The sequence below is a fragment of the Anthonomus grandis genome, chromosome 7 (assembly GCF_022605725.1).
Source record: "Anthonomus grandis grandis chromosome 7, icAntGran1.3, whole genome shotgun sequence".
Taxonomy (NCBI): Eukaryota; Metazoa; Arthropoda; class Insecta; order Coleoptera; family Curculionidae; genus Anthonomus; species Anthonomus grandis.
Window position 1 is genome coordinate 12,869,188 of NC_065552.1, and position 20,117 is coordinate 12,889,304.

Here is a 20,117-nt window from a genome sequence, read left to right on the forward strand (position 1 = left end):
ATTCCAATTAGATGGATCGGCCGTTGTCAATCAAAACCGTTTCTCTCGCTTATTAGTCGTTTGACATGGAGTGAGCGGCTCTCCTCTATTACCCCCTTCGAATGGCCATCCCACATTCGCCTCCCTCTCCCTCTTTTGAGAGGCATTTAGACACCCTGCGCTCCCGAATTCGGAAAAGCTCAACCTCGCGAAACGTTGTTGGCACTAGCGAGCGCCGAAGAGCGCATTCTGTGAGCGGCTGTCCGCTGTGAAGGTTCTCCGTTGTCAGTTGTACGCGAAAAGCTCTGCTACTGGAAATTATCGCGCTGTTTTAGACGAGCGTTTAGTATATTTGGGATAAGTTGTATTTCTTGATTGTTGTGGTGCGTTTGACTTGATGTGTTTGGACTTTTCGCTGGTTGATTAGTTTCGCGCAAAATTTCTTGTTTAATTCATCATATTGCGTTGTGACCGACTTAAGACGAACAGCCTTAAAATTAAAGCGGTAAGTTATGAGCTTAGAAATTATTTAATTTGCCAAACGTTCGTTAAATTTCAGAATTTTACATAGCGTATAACTAAAATTACAAAACACTAATAAGAAATATATTGTTACGTGATTTTCTTAGTATTTCAGAAATTAGTTTTTATTTGTTTACAGCGTAAACAAAAACAAATTTGTTAATTCTAACTATGATGTTCTTAAATAACTAAATTCAATTATAAACAATAAAAACAGGGTAAGTGAAAGACTTAATTAACTCTCTTTATACATGTATATAAAAGATAATTTCCTGATTAAAAAAGTAAATTAAGATTTATTTAGATTCCTTAATTTGTACAGGTAATATTTGCTAGTTATAATAATAGTACTAATTTTAACATTTTCGCGCCATGTTTTCTTCAATTTGATTGGTGGGTCTAATAGCAAGTCGATTCACTAAAAGATTAACAGACATAAACTATATATTTTTTTTTAAGATTTCAAAACATTTAAAGATTTTTTGAAATTTAAATATTAAAGAAGTGGGCGAAGTTTGAATATCAATATTGTGAAGTTTATTATTTGTAAGATATTAGAATAATAGTTATTAATTTTTAAATGATAAATTCCCAGTTTTCTTTTAAGTTTTTCAAATATATTACTATCTTTAGAATTATAGAAAAAGTGTTTTAAAGAATTTTGGACTTGAACTCTTTTTAACATCAAAGTTTCAATGTATTTTTTTCCTATTCGAAAATTTAAATTTCTAAAAGATACTTTATAATTTTTAAATTCACTGTTTATATTTATATAATATTTAAACAATGGCACTATTTAAAATGTGAAATTATTTTTTATTCTTAAAAATTAATTAAATATTTTTTTTTTAATTATTTAAAAAAAAACTGTACAAGAATCAACAAGTAGTATCTTGCGATTCTTAAGTTCCTGACAACAATTTTTGTGTCCCTAAGTTTTATTATGTTGATAAATTTTTTATATTATCAACTTTACTTTTTTTAATAAAATTTATCTTTTAAATAAACCATGCTATTTATTACATTGAATAGATCGCAATTTTATCGCTCATGGCTCGCGTTATGTGAAAAGTTTCATTCATATACATTTAAAACTCAATGAGTTACACAATAAATTATTTATATTAAATATTTAAAAAAACTTAATTTAATTAATTCTATACATATATTGTTTTAATATATATTTATTCAACATTTAAATGGGTCTAAAGCTCAATAGATCTGTTATGTCATTTTTATGACTACTGTTCTTAGTTATAGCTGCAGCAATATCGAAAATTTAACTCATCGACATTTAAAATTCAATGAGTCACACAATAAATTTTTTATAATATTTAATATTAAAAAAATAGCATATTTTAATTATGTTTTTTTCGAATCACATATATGGAATGATCCGTAGCTAATGGATAATAAATAAAGAAATCCAATAAAAAAATTATATAGGATTTTGCTGATAGGATTATAAAAGATTAATTTTTAATACAAATATAATTAAATGCAAAAACAAATAAATTATAAAAAGTAAAATTCCTATAGAAACCTGAACAATTTTACCAACTTAACATTTTTTTTACATACTTTATATGCAGGTTTTTAAATAAATAAATAATATATAAGTAAATAATAAAATAAACAAGTTCTGTCAATCACCTCCGCACCTTCAGCTAATCTCACTTTAATATGTCAAATGGAACCCCCATTGTGTAGTACATCATCATTTTTTTAAATAGACATTAGAATGTCTATTTAAAAAAATTGAATCGGTTGACGTATAAGCAAATAGTAAGCAAAAATGTGTAGTTATAAAAGACATTTTATTAACTTAAACTTAACACACCATTTTAAACAGCAAACAATTTTCTATATTACTTTGTCAAAAAAAAATATGCAAGAAGTTGCATATTGTGGTTTGTTTTAAAATGATAGCACATATATCAAAGACATATAGATACTTTATAGTAAACCAATTAGTATCTCAGAAAACGCTTAAGAATCTGCGTACCGATTTTGTGTCCTAAGTTTTGCGAATGCGAACATGTCTACTGTAAAGATGATAAATATCAAAGATACTAATAATTAGTTGCTAAGGTCTAAAACATTTAGGAAATTCGGTCGATTACAATATCATATTAGTTGAAACAAAAAAGAAACTCTTCCAATGCAATCCAAACCAACAGGTTATAATATATATTTCACCCATTTTTTTGTTATTATCTTCTGTTAAGTTGGTATAATATAATTTTATTATGTTTATGACTAGGTATACCTGCCTAGTGCACGCTGATTTGTTGTAGACATTTATGTTATTTAAACTTACCAGGTGAATTTATCATCAAGATCTAAAGCTTTTCTTCAACTTAAACAAGATGCAAAATAACTGACCAACTGCACTTGCATAAAAAAGTCTAATATTTATCATTATTTTTTAGTATATTTTGCATTATTTTTTTATATAAAGAGCCTCTCTTATCGAGTCATCTGCATAACTTCAGCTGTAACCGTCTGTTTTTTTTAACTCCATAAACTGTTTAATCATACCGAGAATCTATTTTTCTGCCATAGGATATAATTAGCCTTCTTCAGCTAAGATAATAAAAGTAATAAAAGGTAAACTCTTTTCCCTATTAAATCTTTAATTAAACTACGAAAACATCTCTGTCTCCTTTTCTCGTAAATGACAATAATTAAGTAGTTTATTCGAGTCTTGAAAAATAATTAACGTTTTTCTTACTAGAGCCTTGCTGACTAACTGGCATTACTGCAAATACGCAGAAATAGAGATGTTGACGGAACGACATTATGTCGATCCGTTGCATTTATGGAATAATACTTTTACCTTTTTTTAATTATTAAAAATATACTCTTATTCAGTAAGTTAATAGATTTCAAATAATATACAGGGGTTATAAATGGTTGGAAATTTGGTAACCATTAACTATGAAAGATAAAAAGCAAAAATTTACGAAATCGCAATAGTCACTTGCAAGACCCTGTATACATGAATATAGTCTGGCAGTATTTTAATTTTTGAATATTTTTTTTTGTATCTGGATAACTATGTCGATCCGAATTTCCAATAAGCCTTTCATATTTGGTGCGCTTTCTGTACTTTCTAATGGTATTTTCCAAATACCAATTATTATATTTTTAATTAAATTTGGTTCTATTGATCCAACCAAATGTCCTTTAAATTTGAATTTAAATACAAACATTTATAGTAATATGTTTTCGTATACGGTGTGCTTTTAAACTATGAATCTGGCCTTTAACCTGACGACTATTAATTTGCCATTCTTCCCTGGCCCTAGGACAAAAACAATAACGGTGAACGGAACTTTTAAAAAAGCACTTCTTATTCATACCTTTTCAGTATTACAAATACGTCCTTATTCTATCATTTATATTTATTGTATAAAACGGATAGCAATACTTACATACATCGATATACATTGAACAGCTCTACTTAGTATAGTCTGGAATTTTGTTCATTACGTTTTACCGTGAAACTAACTTGTAAACCGATACTAATTAGCGAATCTGAAGTTACAAGACTTTATATCACTGCGCCACATTCAAGCTTACACAAAGTTTCAGCTTCCAATTATGAAACTCTTATTCCAATGACAGTTGTTCCTTTAACATTTTCAATGATAGATTATTTTTAGTTAGCTCGTGTGAAAAAAGTATTCAATTATTAAAGCTATCAACTGAGCCACGAAATAATTTTGAAATTTACTTGGTGAACTTTACCAGTGTATTTTGGGCTCGGCCTTAATTTGCCGCTTGACTTCGTCGGCTCTTTATTTCCTTAAAAGAAGAGAGGCCGATTGAATGAAAAAGCCTTAAATCGATTTCTTGTTTATTCGCGCTGCGCCCCACGTTTTGCCGGAGTAACATCAAACGGTTTTATTCTTCAATAGCCAATTTAACGTTTAATTTCTTGATTTGATATCTAAATGGGTAATTTGAATGGTGTTTGGGTTGGGATCATTTAATTTAACAAACACTTAGGTTAATCAATTAGACTATTTGGGCTTTAAATGCGAAATCGAATTACGTGGTGGTCATAGTATTTGGGCTCAAACGAACATTTAAATCTTATATTAAATACTTTATTTGGAAAAACAAATATTACAAACAAGTTTATTATTTTTGAATGTTATATGGTCCTGTTATCAGGTTCTATAAATTCTGACCAAACCGATTTAGGCTTGAAAAATTTATGAACTGAAATGCAACTTGGGATATCTGGAGGACCACAATAAGTAAATATGCAAGATAACTCTAATGCCAAATATTGAAGGGACTTTGCTAGCAATCGAAAACATAATACTGCTTATACATAATTACATATTCAACCATGACGTTATCTATTGGTATATTAAAGGGTATTTCATTATAAGGTCGTATTCCGTAGATGAAATAAAGCAAAAAAGCTCCTTTGTTATTAGTCTCAGTTGTCGTCAGTATTAACCTTTTTAAAAAAGCTATATGTAAGATATAGCTAAATCAGAGGATATAGTGAGAGGATATAGCTAGTCAGATCTCAGAATAGGGCGGATCAGTCTCTGTTATAGCCTTTGTTCCCGTAAAATGTATATCATACACATAATAACTAGAGTAACTTCGACCTAAGCCTAATAACAAAAATCAGTGAAACTAGTATCGAAATTTTACGAAGATCACCACTAAAAAAGATAACAATTTCTTCTATATTTTAACAAGAATTTTATCGAAGACATCGGCATCTAACGACATCTAATTTTTCTTAAGAAGGTAGAATGTACCTTAAAAGGAATATCTCAGACATGCTAATAGAGTCTAAAGGAAATCCTAAGCAAACGATTGAAACACAAGTTGCAAAAATAACAAAAGGTTCTTGTTTTGATTAGTTCTTATATCGCCTCAGATTACGTTTTAGATGATCCTTTTTTTTTGGTTTCCACTGCATTAAGGTTTTCGTCCTTTCGTGAATAAAGAGTATTGCTATTATGTACGTACTGCTTATGCCATACCAGTATTTGATTTGATTTTATTTCTTTTTAAACTTATTCGAAGAATCCTCTTATCTTCTTATTCAATATTGCTTGCAATATATTAATCATTAAATTGCTTTTTGGAAGTCTTTGAAATTAATTTTACTATATTTTTATTATATGCCTTTTGATTGACCTATATGTTTTCTTTAACTGCTACTATTTAAAGATTAATTAGAGATCAAGGATAGAGAACGCCAATTAGAGTTCTATAGATCTTGCAAGAACTGTTGCCAATTAATTAAACGTTATTTGAAAGGTACATGAAGCAAAATAAAAACCTTATTCATGCATTAAAGGAAATCTGATCAAAGCGTACAGAACAGTGATTCTCTAGTGCTATAATAATGTAATAACTCACTTCTGTTTATAATTATTTTAAGCTACTAAGTAGCAGAAATAGAAAATAATAAAAAAACCTTGTCAAGTCTCCCCAGAGGAAAAGCCTTGTATACTTTCTTCCAATTTTCTGTTCCTTTTATTTTTTAATTAAAAAAGGGATAAAAGCAATAAGGGTTTCCTCAAATCATGCCCTATTATTAGATTTAACGCTGCCCTTAGTTAATTTAACGCATGACTTGCTGGTCGTCCCTTTAATCACTCATTGTACTATGGTCTAATTAAAGAATAATTTGGTTGGAGTAACATTTTTATTAGCAGTTGTTAGAATCTTATAGTATTTTATGTAATATGTTTTAAAAGGATAAAATTGTCAAATTCACCTATTATACTCCAAAAAAACACATTTTTGAAACAGCTTTTTTTTAAATATAATAATTGTAATAAACCACTGTTATTAATCCTCCAAATATTACAGAAATTGATAATTACATATCTTATATTTACTATATATAATTACTATATATAATGTATATAGTAATTATATATATAATATTTTGAATTTTAATTTATTTATATTAAATACTTTTTAAGTTGCTCGGTATAGAGTTAAATATGTTGATGCAATTGTACTACATAAGAGATTTTTGAATATTTCAGTTATTTGGTATAGTGAAACGATGTTTATATCTAATATTTCTACCAGAAGCTGCTGTGCGGGACAAAAATTTGGAATTTAAGATTTGGGAGACATAAAGAGTTTTAAGAAGCTTGTGAATAAAACTAGATATAAACTTTTATTTTATGACAACCTCTATTAATTACAGTTAGAATTATTATTTTAATATTTCTGAAAGTAAGATATATTGTAAATATATATCCTTTAAAGAAAAAAGTTAGTTTAACACAAGCTTCCTGTTTATGCAGGTATAATTTATAATTATATAATTTATATAATTTAAATCTTCATTGAATTATACAGCCTTTTTGTTATCATACCATGGATAATAATTACCTCATCAAAAAATTTTAATTTAATAGTAAATTGGAGTTATTATGCTAATGAAATCTCGGTTTTCAGTCAGGAAAATTGCTGTATATATATTTCTTGGCAGATTGTATTCTATAATATCAGATTTCAGACCTCTGTATAATTAAATTTAAATAGATTATATTTTTAGTATTAAAATTTTTAATAACGGAAGTTACTCATACAAGATAACTGGTATTTTAACATTAACTGTATCATAGCTTAATTATACTACCTCGCATTTCTAATAAAAATAATTAAGCGTGTATTTTAAAAAGTACATGTAGTGTCAATTTCAATTGAGAGTCGCTTGTTTTTATGCATTGACGCGCAGTTAATCCAGATGAGTTAATTATTTTTAGTTCATTTAATCTCTTGTTACTGAAGTTAGTAACAAGAGATTAAAGTCCACAAACTTTAATCAGAAAAATATTTGGAGAAAAAATGCATAATTAATGACAGAGTAATACAGAGTATAACTCTTTAGTTAATATCAAAGAAAAAGTTATATGTATATCACGGAATAGACCTTATAAAATTAAAGGAACTTTGAGACTTTGAGTAGAGGGAATAAGGAGCTAGGATTTTATCATTGTACTAAATTCATAAAATATCAGCAGAATTGGTAATCAAAAACAATATGAATTTATAGCTTTGGGTTCTATTTTTTCTTAGATTCAAAGATTTTTCATCATTTCACAGATTTTTCTTAGACTGAAAATGAAAAAGGCAAAATTTAGAAATAAATGTAAAGATAGGCGCCAGGAGAAAGAAATTAAGAAATTCTTAGATGCTACCAAGACAATTGGTAGCATCTAAATATAATAAACATTTTTTTATTTGTCAATTTATTCGATGTTAATTGGTCACTTTTACTTCACTACTTAAGTTCCTCTAAAATATAGGCAAAATTTATAGAATAGTTGCCGCCTTGAGCTGGTTGACGCGTGTCTTGCTTAATTATAATGGGAATATTCATAAACGCCGTCGCGCCAACTATACTAAACCGAATGGGGGTAAAATTTAATTAAAATGGCTTGTTACTTTAGCAGAAATACGTTAGCTGCTGGCTCGGCTTGCTGCCTGCCTGCCATAAGTGAAGTTGTATGTTTCAGGGTGTGTATAATTTATTAAAAAAGTAATTATGTACCGTCGCGGAGCAGCGATGTGTGGTATTCATAATCGAAATTTTCATTTCGCTAATTGAGCCCACAAGGTTGGAAGAAATTTAATTTATTAGACGTACGGTTATTTATTTAAGTTTCATTATGTATATAAGACTATTATGTTGGCATCCAATATAGGCATAGGTTCAATTTTCTTCTCTTGAAGATATACCTTACAGGATTACATAATCTTTTATTAAAATTAAGTGGCCCACCCAGTACAGTTCTGCAGCAACGAATCACGTAATTGGGTGCAAAACTTTTTTCCTGTCGGAGCCTAATTATTCAGTAGCAGATTTTCTACTCTCCCATTTTCCGTTATGGTTACTAACGATACTAATTAAGTAGTTTATTCCTGCCTAGAAAATAATTCTAGTTTTTTTCTTTTACGGCGATGAAAATACGCTGAAGACGGCCATAACATTAGCTCATTATCCGCTTAAAAGTTGCCTTGTTGTAAACCAATACTAATTAGCTTAAGGAGCTTACTCAAATTGGATCAATTGGGGAGTTTTTAAATTACGGAGAGAAGGAACTTCTTGATTAAGAAGTTCTTTCTTGCTTCGGTTTATTTAAAGTAAATATGCTTTCTGTTTTTTTTTTCATTCTTCAATTGTAATTTTATATATTTAACAATGAGGGTGTATGAAAATGTGTCCCAGTGATCTTAAGTCATCTAGGAAAATTGTATTTAAAGTTATTAAAAATGCATTTTATTAACATTTACAAGCTCATTAGCTTGATATTTTTAAAAACTGTAGAAATTATGACTACCAACTGATCATAAATTAAAATTATTTATTCAATTTCACAGACATGATTAGTATTACAGATGATTTTGACGATGTTGCGTTAGGTGCTGTCATCTGGATAGCAAGAAATGGCACTTGCCAATCATAGGGTTGCAAGGCTTTCTCCTTTAATCAGAAGTTTGAAATTGTGACAATCAATGAAGTCTATATGATTTCACGGACTATAAACTTATCTATCTAAGAAACCCATCTTCCTTATTGAATTGATAACTTGATACAGATATATCACCATAATAGAATGGAAACTCACAAGAATGGTATCGTCGTCAAAAAATAAAAAAAAATATACTTAATAAGCTACAATCATTCTACAGAGAAAATATACACGGTGTTTATTTGAAAACTTCCCACCACGGCTTTATAGCAAACCACTGTTTAAAAAAAAACGCCGAAATACGTCAAAAGGTTTGTCAAGAGGGACAACTTTTTAACCTAAAATTACTTTATCCCCTTTCACCCTCTGCCCCCAGGGTCATCCCCTTAAAAATTTTAAACGGCAAGGGTTATCGAGTAATAACTTGTTTAAAAGGTCTTTCAAAGTCTTTTATTTTGACGTTTGATTTTTTTAAATCGGTCGATTCGTTTTTGAGAAAATTAGAAAAATCTTTGTTTATCTTAATTTGTTCAGATAGAAAACAAAAACAAGAAAATATCAGTTTTTATTTCAATAAGTATTCAAAATGTTGTCCGTTAGAGTTTGCCAAATCTATAATTCGTTTATAATTTAAAACGGAAACTACCAACATAAACAGCAATTCCGAAGATTAGACGTGGAAAAATCTAAATAACAACCTGATTTTTTTTCCGCATTCTTTTCATCAACACAGATATACTGGGCGAACTATATTTATTGTTATACCTGCTTAGTTATTTATAGTTGCTAAGGAAAATAAATAATTTATTTTGCCGTTAGTTACATTTGTTACAGTCTTGGAATAGTGAAAATTTATTTGTTGAATTGAAGAATTTACTTCCAAAATGGTTTACACACTAGCCGAAAGAGTGGAAATTATTCTAATTTATGGTGCCCAAAATCAATGTGCTCGGCAAACTGCCGTCACGTTTAACGCCAGACATCCGGAGAAGAAAACTTCGCATACACTATCGGACAAAAGTAGAGCAACACTTCCAGAAATATTTGCAAATACCGATTTTAAAATTATAAATGCATGATAATGTATACAAATCCACTAAGTTTTAAAACTACAAAGTAGGCTATGATTATCAATGTCAACAAAAATTTTCGCAATCAAAACAAAAGATTTTATTTTGACGTTTAAGTTTAAATGCTTCATAGTAACGCGTCAAAAGTAAAGCAACATTCAAACAATTTGTTCAAAAGAAGGGTTTTAGCAAAAGTAAATGGATAAAATAGTTGTGTAAGGTGATTTTTATGTTTTTTTTTAACATTTCTGTATAAGATTAATCATGCCGAGAGGAATTCCAATTTCAAAAGGCTTGAAGCAAAGAGTTGTGAATGGATTCATGGAAGGTAACAAACAAGTCGATATTTCAAGACAGTTTGAGTTACCCCGGTACGCTGTGTCCAAAATAATATCATAGTATAATGAGAGGGGACATTTAGAGAAGTTGCCAAAATTGGGAAGGCCAAGGAAAACATCAGTAATGACTGACAGACGCATCAAAAGGATTTCCCAAAATAAACCTTGGAATTCCGCACCTCGAATTAGTGCCGAAATTCCAGAAATTACGGTTGGTATACGAACAGTACAAAGAAGGTTAGCGGAGGTTGTTTAGACTTTGCGTCTAAAGTTATTTAGTAGGCGTCCAGCTAAAAAGCCGTTAGTTTCAATAAGAAATAGAGCAGCAAGGTTGGCATTTGCACGCCGGCATTTAAACTGGACCGTCAATGACTAGAAAAAAGTTCTATTCAGTGATGAAACGCGCTACAAAATAGTCAATTCTGATGGAATGAGGCGTGTGAGGCGACCAATCAATACAAGGTTTAATCCTAAATTCGTAACACCTACAATTAAGCATGGTAAAGGTAGTGTATTTTTATGTGGTTGTTTTTCATGGAATGGGGTACGCCCTATGCACTTTATTAATGATACGATGGACCGATTTGTTTATAGGCATGCAGAATGTTATGCTTCCTTATGCAGAATGGGAAATGCCATTGCGTTTTATTTTTCAACAGGACAACGATCCCAAACATTGTTCACAAGTTGTTCAGCAGTGGTTTCGGGAAAATAATGTTCGTGTTTTACAGTGGCCAGCACAATCCCCAGAACTTAACCCCATTGAGAATCTCTGGGAAGAAGTAGAACGTCGTATTCGTACCCAAATGTTTCCAAATAAGCAATCCTTAATAAATAAAATTAGTGAAAAGTCTTCCCGAAAATGTCATTCAACAGAAGTTGATTGCTTCAATGCCGCGCCGTTGTCAGCAAGTAATTAATAATAATGGATATTCTATCAATTACTAATGTATTACTTTCAATTGTTTTTGTTGTTAAATGTGTTAAATATTTTTTGTTGAACTAAAGTAAAATAAAATACTGTTAAATACAATTTGTTGCTCTACTTTTGTCGCCCCCATTCTTATCAATTTTTATAATCATTAATATTTACCGTTTTTAAAATAATTAAAAGTACACCAAAATATACTGAAATATTACTTTCAGTGTAAGGATAGCGTGACATTAAGCTTAGCGAAAAATCACAACCCAATAATTTTTTTTATTTAAACATGAATAAAATTGAACTTTGTTGCTCTACTTTTGTCCGATAGTGTAGGTATGATTTGGACCTTGTTACTAAGTTTACTGAAACTGGATCTGTTGGAAATAAAAAACGTGATCATCGGCGAATTTTGGATGAAGCTGCTCAAGTTTTGTGTCATTTTGGAATAAATCCTAATACTTCATTACGTAAAATTGTTGCTGCCACTGGTATTTTATTAGGCTCTGTTTACACAGTTACCAAACTTCATAAATTTCATCCATTCAAAATAAAAATATTGCAAGGGTTAGCCGAAGACGATTTCGATAGGCGAGTTGAGTTTTGTGAGAAAATGCCTGACGCTATTAATAATACTATTCATGTAAAGAATATCTGCTTCAGCAATGAATGCACATTTTATCTAAATGAATTTGTTAATAAGCATAACTGTAGATATTGGAGCAATGAAAATCCTCATGCATTTGTAGAAGGGCATACCCAGTACCCTCAAAAAATTCATGTATGGGAGGGCATTTTAGGAAATAAAGTGATTGAGCCATTATTTATTAAAGGAAATTTAAATGGAGACATTTATATGGATATGCTGGAAAATACCATCAATCCGCTTATCACTGAATCCATTGAAAACCAAATCGATGATGATGGAAAATCTATACTTAATAAGGCTGAAATATATTTCCAGCAAGACGGCGCTCCTCCTCACTATGTTCTTCCCGTTCGGCAATGGCTAGACGATAAGTTTCCAGATAAATGGATAGGGCGAAGGGGGCCTATAGAATGGCCTGCTAGATCTCCTGATATAACGCCGTTAGACTTTTTTCTATGGGGTCATTTGAAATTTATTGTGTTTACTCCCCAACCTAAAAGTTTGGATGAACTTCGTCAACGCATCATCGACAGCTGCCATGATATCCTACAACATGTTTTTGAAAATGTCCGTCAGGAATTTGAACATCGCCTATATCATTGTTTAGCCAAAAACGGGCAACATTTTGAACACTTATTGAAATAAAAACTGATATTTTCATGTTTTTGTTTTCTATCTGAACAAATTAAGAGAAACAAAGATTTTTCTAATTTTCTCGAAAACGAATCGACCGATTTAAAAAAATCAAACGTCAAAATAAAAAACTTCGAAAGACCTTTTAAACAAGCTATTACTCGATACTCTTTGCCATTTAAAATTTTTAAGGGGATGGCCCTGGGGGGCAGAGGGTGAAGTAATTTTAGGTTAGAAAGTTGTCTCCCTTGACAAACCTTTTGACGTATTTCGGCGTTTTTTTTAAGCAGTGGTTTTCGATAAATCCGTGGTGGGAAGTTTTCAAATGAACACCCTGTATAATAACAGGTGCAATTGGAGATTGTATCTTCGTGCAGATCACTACGCTTTCTTTGTGGATACAAAGGAATACATATATTTTTAATATAAAAGAATTAAAAAGAGTAAGAAAGAGCTATATTTCTGTAAAGCTGATCTAGAATTTCCTGTAAGTTTTAGTCGTCACCACACATCATTTATTTTGGTCACGGGTTAAATAACCAGCTTGAACCTGACAAATAATGTAATTAGCAAGCGACAAAATAGTTGGGACTGTTAAAAATTAGAAGTTTTGACAGGTGTCTAAAATAAATTATGTGATCTTGTGGCGACTATATCAACAGACTTCTCAACGTTCTCGAACTGACCTCATTATTAGTAATGAGTAGCGCTTTTAAGATTGGTATTGCCAAAATTAATTCTCTCAAACATCTGGTGTATACTAGATTTACAAATTTAGTAATCTGATTACAAGGTTTCGAAGAATATATGAAGGTAGACAACCGATTTCTACACAAATGTATTCGTAATTTTCCGGTTGAAATTGTAAAGGAACATCTTAATGTATAGAAAATAGGAACAAATTAAATGAGAATTTAAACTGATTAAAGAGAGTGATTTTGAACGAGGTACTGGGCTCATTTAGTTTATCTATGAGAAAAATTAAGTGACATCCTTAACTTTGATAATCTTCTACCGTGTACGTACATATAAATAAGTAATAGAAGAAGTTTCTCATGTGGAAAAAATAAATAAATAAGAATTAACGAAAGCACTTAAGCTAAGAAGTTGATATCAGATCCTTGTCTCTGAGGCATGATTTGAGAAGTTAAAGAAAAATAGTATGTTATTATGAATGAAACATTGTGTGATCTATTATAAATAAGTATAATCCATCAATTCTGAAAGGTTTTGTTTGAAACAGATTTTTTAGTACAAATTAACCAAATCTTAAAGGATAAATCGGCTAAATAAAAGGCAAGAAAGTCAAGACCGTGGCACATCTAAGTTTTACACGAAACATGTAGTTTTCATGGGAAGTTAATCAGCGTAACACAGCGTCGGAACTGAACTTCACACGGACAGCGACGGACGGCTAGAACGAAACGGTCGGTGATATATATACATGAAAAGTAAATTGTATTACGTTTCCCAATCTATTTGAGAGCTGAGCCCGAGGGGTAAGCGGGCAGCCAAGGCGGGAGGAATCCTGTTCCATATACTCCATACTTTACGAAACAAAGCAATCTCATCAGGCTATACAATCGTACATTATATGACGTATTATTAGCGCATTACACTATTGGAGAAGTGATTCAATTATTGGAATGGCACCCTTTGCGGCAACAGAAACTACGTTCAAACATCGCTACAAACTCTGGCTAGATTGCGGAAAAAGATTACGGCGAAAATCCTTATTTCCTAAGTGCAAAGCCATGAAATAGTGACAATTTTGGAATCTGATTAAATTTAGTTCCTGAGATTTTGGCTTTCGTGCATCAGGTAAGTTGGCATTGGAGTACTTTTAATTACTCTTTTTAAGTACTTTTAAAAATATGGTTTAACAACCAAAAAAAGATCTTAAAAAATAGTGTTTTTGTCTAATTAGATTGGCCTCACTCAACAAATGTATGTTAAAAGAAATATCTAAATGATTATCTACCATATCATTATCTTACAAAACAGATAATGATATGGTAAGAAAAATATAAATAAAGCACTTTTTCTTCTTCATATACTTTTCTTTACATGTCAAGGCAGAAATAAAGCTCAACAGTATTAAAAAAAAATAATATCAATCCGTAGTTCCTGGAAATAGAAAAAGGTAAAGTATAAACTCTAAAAGTTTTGGTAAAAACCTAATTGTCGAAATCTTACAATAATTGTTAAATGGTGTAAAGTATTAATATAAAAATTTGTGTATTAAGGTTTTCGAAGATGAAAAAATAGGTTTGGTATTAGTTTAATTCTAATTCCGAGAGGACCCTTGCTACAAATTAGATTTTTGCGCCTAGTAAAATTCCTGTTAAAATTATTTTCTATGGAAAAAACTATTTTGAGCAAAAAACCCATACATACTAAAATAATTAATAATTCTTAAAAATTCTGTACACAGATTGGCGAATGGATCACTAAACATATAAAGTTCCTAACAAGTGAGATGTTGCAATGTCGTCGCCGCGACAGTACGCTGGTGTTCCAAGTTCGAGCTTAATTATTTTAAATTTTATTTTAGTAAGCGTCTGACGTTAGTGGGGATTGTATCTCTTGCAGCAAAATTTTAAAAAAATATTACGCAATATTGGTATATTTTTCTAATGCAGGAATTACATTTGTAAACTCCACAGAGATTCGTAATTGCAATTTTTTTATGCTGTGGATTGCATATTAAAAATTAAAGCATTGTTCTTAATTAAGTCAAATATAAACTTTATAAAAATAGAAAACATTATTACAAAAAATATTTAAACATTATTAAAAAAATAAAAAATAAAACTCTAAATATTAAACCTAAGAAAAAATTCTTAAAGTAAAATGCTCACAAAGACCTCCATTTTCAGCTAAACAACAGGTTAGCCTATTGTAGAAGCTGCTTCTTACTTCCAAAAGAGTTTCAGGTAAAATGGAATTGGCAGATTCAACAATTTTGTTTCCTAACTCCTTTAAATTCGTTGGCCTACTATTAGGATGTTTATAAATAGTCTCCTTAAGATAATCCGAATAAAAGTCATTTGGTAATAAATTGGGAGATCTTGGAGGCCATTTAATATTGCCAGTACCACTAATAAGGCAGTTGGGGAAAGTATTTGTTAACATTTATTTTACTCTAACTGCATTATGAACAGGACAGCCATCTTGTTGAAAGTAGATTGATCCTTAGTCTATATGAGGAGGAGGTTGTTATTGGGAGGAGTTAAACAGCAGGAAGAGCTTGGTTTTGTAGCAACTCAAGGTATTTTTTGGCGTTCAAAGTACCATCAATGAAAAATGACCAATAATATAGACTCCCAAAATACCAGCCCAAACAACAACTTTTGAGGATACTAAGTACGGAACTGAAAGCTTCTGTACTCGTTTTCTTCAGAGTAATAACGAACAATGGAAGGATTGTGTTTACCATGCAATGAAAAAGGACTCATCCGAAAATAAAATATTTTTGAAGAAATTTTCATTTTCATTTGCTTTTTTCATCATGGTTTCCCAAAATGCCAATCTTCGGTACTGATCTTCAGAAAACACCTTCTGAGTTTCGGAATATTTAAGACATTTGTATCCATGTTTTTTCCAAATACTCATTACAGTTTTATGGTGCATACCTAGTCCCTCTCCAACTTTCCAATTTCTGCTCGATCTTATTGAATCCAAAACTAAATCACTACAAACCATTTTTATTCATCTTTTAATAGGTGGTTCTTGATGTGACAATTTCTACATTCTTGGAGGCAAAAAGATGTCTCAACATTTCACACGACATTTAATTTAGTTTATTAATAATATATTAGTTCATTAATTATAGTTTTAACACAAGGAATAAATCCCATGAATACTAAGAATAAATCCCTGCATTGTACTGCCGAATTGTCTCCATAAAACCATTTAATTAATTGAACTTTTTTTCGGGAAGAGGTATAAACAGCCATAATGATAAATATTCAAAAAAATTTAAATAGCGCCAAAAATACCACATCAGACGCTCAGAATCGATCGCGCCGCTTATCAACCAGAAAAAGTAAGCGAGAAGCGGTATTGTCATTTATAATGCATATGTTTAGTCTTTTATTCGCTAACCTGTATATATGCAGGTTAAGGAGCTGTTTATGACGCATGACGTTCATGAAGGCAACTGTATGAAAGTTTCAGGCATTTCTAAAATATTTTTTAATGTAGGCTTTACATACAATCCAAAAATCCAACAAATCCTAAAATGTTTATTATAGTGTGTATTGAAAAATGAAAATATACGATAATACAATTAAAACTCTTTCTGGTGAAATGGAATGGAATAAAATTCGTATTTTTAAATGATCTTTTTAAGATAATCCCAAAAATAAAAGTATATATGGGACAAATCTGGAGATCAAGGAGGTCATTTAATATTCCCAGTGCCACTAAATATGAAACGTATTTGTTAAACATACCTCTACCATAATGGCATTATGACCAGGACAGCTGTCTTTTTCAAAATGGCCGGTCCCAGATCTGAATCAGGGAGGGTTTGAATGACATGAATAACTTGGTATTGCAGCAACTTAAAACATTTTTGAGCGTTAAAAGTATTATCGATAAATTTTGGCCCTATAATATAATCGGCCAGAATACCAGCCCAACATTCAACTTTTGGTGGTACTGAGTATGGAATTGAAAAATTGTGTGCTCATTTTCTCGAGACCATTATTAAACAATGGAAGAATTGTGTTTCCTGTGTAATGGAAAAGAAGATTTATCTGAAATTAGAATATTTCATAAAAAGATTCATTTTCGTTTGCTTTTCCATCCTGATTTTACAAAAACCCATTCGTCGCCACTTTGAGAAAAAACTGAGTTTTGGATTATTTGAAGCATTTGTACCCATGTTTTTTTCACATACTGATAACAGTTCATGGTTCATAACAGTCCATACCTATTAGGTTCCTGAACCTAACGCAAAATGATGTCTCAAAATTGGAAACTACATTTAAAATTATTTTTTTCGCAAGGAATCAGTCTTTTTTCAAATGTAATTGAAAACAAATCCTTACATTATTGCTGCCGAATTGCTTTCATAAAATAATTTAATAATTTGAGCTCTTTCGGAGAGAGTACAAACAGCCATAACAGGTCGAGCAAAAATAATAGCTCTTTAATATTCGACTGTGAAGCACGCTGATACTATTACTGTTATTCGCTAAAAAATATAAACAGCAAATACCTATCACTTGACTGGAGGTGACCGCTCACTCACGATGAGAGGAAGCGGTGTTGCCATTATTTTGGATAATGCATAATTTTTAATTCTCCAACCTGTATATTAGTATGTAGAAGAATTCAATTTACTAAAAGTATATAACAAATCAATGTATACTATAACATGTTAATATAGTACCTATTTAATATGTTAAAAGAGCTCTCCGTTTACCCCCATAAATTTTCATAGCCTATTATTAAATGGCGTCTTATATCAAGGGTCAAGTATTTTGGGAATTTTTAATAGTATATAGTACTTAAAACTCATATTTTGAATTGTACATTAAAACGATATAGGTATACAAAGATGAAATGAAAGTGGTGATAAGTAAGTAAGTAAATATAAGAGAAAATCTTAAAAATTGTTATTGTACATAGCAAATAGGTTTATTGTAATAAAAAAAAACTATCTAAAATCTTTATAACTGACCTTCAAATGAAAGAATGACTTGGTTAATTAAAAATAATATTACTTTTTAATGATTTTCGATCTTTTATTAGATTTACTTTACAGAAATTCATGGTCCTAATTATAAAGAATAACTACTTACTATATACTTTATATTAAATTAATTATTTTTTTTTAAATTAGATGTCTTGACAAAATTTAATCGAAAAGAGGTTAATTTTATGATTAAGTAAAGTAAATAAAAACATCACTTAAGGGTTGCAGGCAAAACATAGTCACACTTTTTCCTTCTAAAGTGCCCTAATCAAGAGATTCTTTATATAGAAGAATCAATATTTCAATAATAAATTAATTTTTTAACACTCACACAATATTTTCTTCTAATAATCACGATCATTATCTCATAATTTATACGGACATAAACCGGCTATTTTACAATATGCCCAACCCATAAATTTTTATATTAATTACTACTTCTTATTGCTATATTAATAATTTATTATAATTAAGGAATGTTGCAAAAAATATTTTCAATCTTAACGCAGGAGGCGTGACCAAATAAAGGATTATGATCGTACCTATGTAGGACAGGTTGTAAACTTTACTTATATATACTTAGTTGCTCTGTGCTTGGTAAATGTTATTAAATTTATTGGTTTTTGTAATTTGTTGACATCCTTTGGTACATATCTGCAAAAAAATTGTTCTGTTTTCTTAAGGTCTTATTTATCTTCTAAATATACAATGGTGATTCGATAATAAACTAACTTTGTAAGTGCTAAAAACATCTTAAACACAGCTGCTTAGGCCCAGCGGGTCGCCTTAAAAGATAAACAGGAATATTTAAATTGAACAAATAAGAAAAGAACAGGGTCCAAGGCAGTCTGCGGTCAATTCCTTTTTCAAACAATTCTTGTAACTGATTGACAATATCAAAAAGTAGGGTTCGAGTGCTCTTTGAGTATTTTTAGGGAAACGCCTAATCATCCTGAGTAAACAATATCCGATATACCATATTTCCTTAACATTTGGTTTAACAAGGCGATTGTCGGTTTACGCTTTTAGTTGTTATTCAATTTGTTCATCTGGCATTTGTCAAGACTTTAGCAAATCATATATTATGAGGATAAGGTTTTATCATTATTTTCTTAAATAAGGACATTGTTATTATGGAGCCGTACGAACCAAAAGTATTTAAGTGCAGTCATGTTTGTTTGGGGAATCAATGTTAAAATTAATTGATTATTGTCAAATCTGCAAAAATATTTTATAAAGGGTGGATAAAATACTTGTTTTTGATAAGGTTCAACAAATTCTTTTAATTGCTGGATTTTTGAAATAAAGTCGCTAGAGCCCTTTGGTTCAATTTTTTTATGGAAAAAAAATCTGATCAATAAAAAACTTCATCTTATTTCAACGGAAAGAAATATAGAAAACGTTAGTTATCTTCAAGGTCAGAGTAGAGATCAATATCTTTATTATTTTCTTCTTGAAAAAGGGGTGGTATATTGGTGGAATAAAAGGCAAAAGCAAGGATAAGATTCTCCCACTTAGCATAAGTGGGAGTTTTCTACAGATAAATTTGGTCTTCCGGCTTTAAGTAACGAATACTTTTCAGAATGGAAGACACAGAAATTTGGATTTCTCGTGATATGAATCGGTTTTCAATATCTTATTTTGGATTACTTTATATATTACTTACTTATTTTGGATTCTTATTTGGATAAATCATTTTGTTCTATGTTGAATCCTTATAACTTTTTGAAAGTTTTTATTATTAAATATTTCCAATGTTCTGGAATAAAAATGTTTAATGACCGTTTTTTTTTGCTTCTTCGATTTGAGCAACAGAA

General features: G+C 30.3%; 1 protein-coding gene across 3 annotated transcripts in view; it reads left to right on the plus strand.

Moving 5' to 3' along the window:
- The window catches only part of LOC126738315 (LIM domain only protein 3-like), a 175,198-nt gene that overhangs the window by 25,266 nt on the left and 129,815 nt on the right, over nt 1–20,117 (plus strand). Inside the window, exon 1 of one of the 3 annotated variants that reach the window (XM_050443583.1) lies at nt 203–484. The exons of 1 other annotated variant lie outside the window; for it this stretch is intronic. The gene's annotated coding sequence lies outside the window, so the exon portion shown is untranslated. Of the gene's footprint in view, nt 1–202; nt 485–20,117 lie in introns of those variants that run through there. One more of the 3 variants, XM_050443582.1, reaches the window with a different exon arrangement.